Source organism: Dermacentor andersoni, chromosome 1 (assembly GCF_023375885.2).
Source record: "Dermacentor andersoni chromosome 1, qqDerAnde1_hic_scaffold, whole genome shotgun sequence".
Taxonomy (NCBI): domain Eukaryota; kingdom Metazoa; phylum Arthropoda; class Arachnida; order Ixodida; family Ixodidae; genus Dermacentor; species Dermacentor andersoni.
In genome coordinates, this window is record NC_092814.1 from 203,462,170 (window position 1) to 203,464,772 (window position 2,603).

General features: G+C 45.1%; 1 non-coding gene across 1 annotated transcript; it reads right to left on the minus strand.

Moving 5' to 3' along the window:
- Nucleotides 1-1,314: 1,314 nt before the first annotated feature.
- On the minus strand, nucleotides 1,315-1,386 carry TRNAP-UGG (transfer RNA proline (anticodon UGG)). The gene has a single exon. It is a non-coding gene; the product is annotated as a tRNA-Pro (tRNA).
- Nucleotides 1,387-2,603: the final 1,217 nt, after the last annotated feature.

Genomic DNA, 2,603 nt, shown 5'->3' on the forward strand with positions numbered 1-2,603 from the left:
AACGCGGTTAACACTATAGCTGCCGCACATCGGAACAAGCTCCAGTGAGACATACCCTCTATCTAGCCTTGCTTGGCGTTGCCCTTGGAAATGTATGAATGCAGGCGTGCCCGTACTAGACAAGAAATGACCGACGTCATCTAGATTAGATTCTTGCACTAGTGCTTTTAAAAGTAAAGCACTTTTGTCACACACTGGAAGGTTTTTCACTGGATCGGTCGCGAAACATACACAATTAAAATATCCTAGCAATACGACTTTCCTGTCACACTGTAAATGCTGACTTACTCTCTCAAAGAGAGGCACACGCTCACTTTCAATGTATGGGGCATAGACAAATATCACGCGCCAACCTACGCCCAAGAATGAAACATCCACAAAATCCAGCTTTCCACTTTTAAAAGAAAAAAACCCTTCTTCTCTGATTCCCAGGTTGTTTCTAATGAAGATAGCGCACCCCGCGCAAGTCCCAACAGCATGTGATACACAAACATTGTATCTATTGCGGAACTGCAGCACCATGCGATCCGTCTGTTCATCGCTTTCTATCTTTGTCGCCTGCACCGTTGCTATATCAACACCTGTTTCTAAGAAAAGCCAGCTAAGCTGGTATTGCCGCTTTCTGGCACAAAGACCGCGGACATTTATAGTAGCAAAACAAAGTGCAGAGTTATTGAGCCATTGTTATGTTTGATGAAGAACAAACGAACCGCATGGTACCCACCTCATGCGTCTGGGGTCAAAGCTGCCTTGGCATCTCCCACAAACCTTCCGTAGCTGTCATGGCAGCCTTCGGAAGGCACAGTTGATGTCCCTGTCATGGCGTTCCATCATCGCTTGAGTTTGGCTTGGTCACTTAGTAGACTAGAAGAGACGAGGCGACGCACACGCCGCCCTCCGGTTCACCGGTCCACTGGCAAAGGCAGCGATCACTCGGCGGTCAACGCTGAGACCGCGTCCGAACCTAGACCAACGAGCCGATGAGTATAGTCTGCAGCAACACGTTTACATATTCGTAATGTCTTGGCTCGCTGCAACAAGCATGAAGATAAGAAAAAAAAAGCATTATGCGTTGCATCCGAGCTGAGAGAGAGAAAAAAAGAACTGAAGCGGGCTCGTCCAGGATTTGAACCCGGCACCTCCCGCACTCGAAGCGACAATCATACCCCTAGACCAACGAGCCACCCGGATTACGCTGCAGCAACACGTTTACATATTCGTAATGTCATGGCTCACTGCAACAAGCACGAAGGAAAAAAAAAAGCATTATGCGCCACTTACGGACTCACAGAGAAAAATAAAAAAGGAAGAAGTGGGCTCGGCCGGGATTTGAACCCGGGACCTCTCGCACCCAAAGCGAGAATCATACCCCTAAATCAACGAGCCTATTCTTTCTTTATTACCGTTTTCATGGTACATACAAAATATACACACTTTACAAATGGTAAAAGTGCCACCAGTCATTGGTGTGCACGTGGCTTTAAAAACGCCCAAGTTTAGCAAGCTCGTTTAATAATCTAATCCATTCTGGTTTTTTATTTTGTGCATCGTAGACTTCTTTTTTGTAACAGACACTTTCAATAAAATACGAGTACTTCGAGCATGTACATCCGCATGTCTAACGGCCATGCGCGTGCGCCACAGGCTGTGCATCCCTAATAACATAAACATGTCGTAAGGCACTCCTGCTTCGTTTTCCGTTGGGAGAAAACGGATGCCATAGGGTGTTATCGGCAATTATTTCTCTATTGTTCTCTGCAGGACATCCCAGTGAAACAAGGCGTCCGAGCAGTCTATGAATTCTATGAATATGCGTTCAATTGTTTCTTGCTTACGGCATAGTAAACAGTCTAGGGACCAGGGAATAAAAATACCTCTTTCCTGAAGCCACGGTTTTACTGGTAGTGTATTGGAATGTAGTTGAAAAAAGAAAGACTTTGCCGATGGCCTGACAGGAATACGTTTTACCCTTTTCAGCACATTTCTTTTAGTACCTAAACTGAACATCGATCTGTACAGCGGTACTGGCAGTAATACATGAATTAAATCTTTATAGAGACGTTTTTTAGGAACGTGACTGAGGTGTTCCATTGAAAAGCGTACCTTCAGAAACCGAAATGCCCATATCACTTCTTTTAGAAATCCGCTCATAGGACCACTGTTTACTACACAACTAGATATAATGAATTCAGGAAGAGCCGTACCTAGTCTCAGTTGCATAACATTAATGAGGAAAGGGTCTTTTTGGTCTCTAAGAAACGCAAAACGAAACACAATCTGTTTCAAGAACAGATATGCCAGTCCAAGCCCTCCTGTTTTGACGGATCGAAATAAATTTTTTCGACTGGTTCGCTCCCACTTTGACCCCCATACGTACACTGCCAGTAACCTATGCAAACGCTGCACGTGCAATCTAGTCATAGACAATGCTTGCAATACATAGCACACTTTTGCAACGGCGAACAGGTTACAGACCGTCGCGCGGGCAAACATTGAAAGACTACGGCCACCCCATTTAACTGTTTTTTCTTGCACTTTCTTTGTTTCATCTTCCCAGAATCCCGCAGTATCCTTGTAGTGCTCAAGCAGCACCCCAAGATACT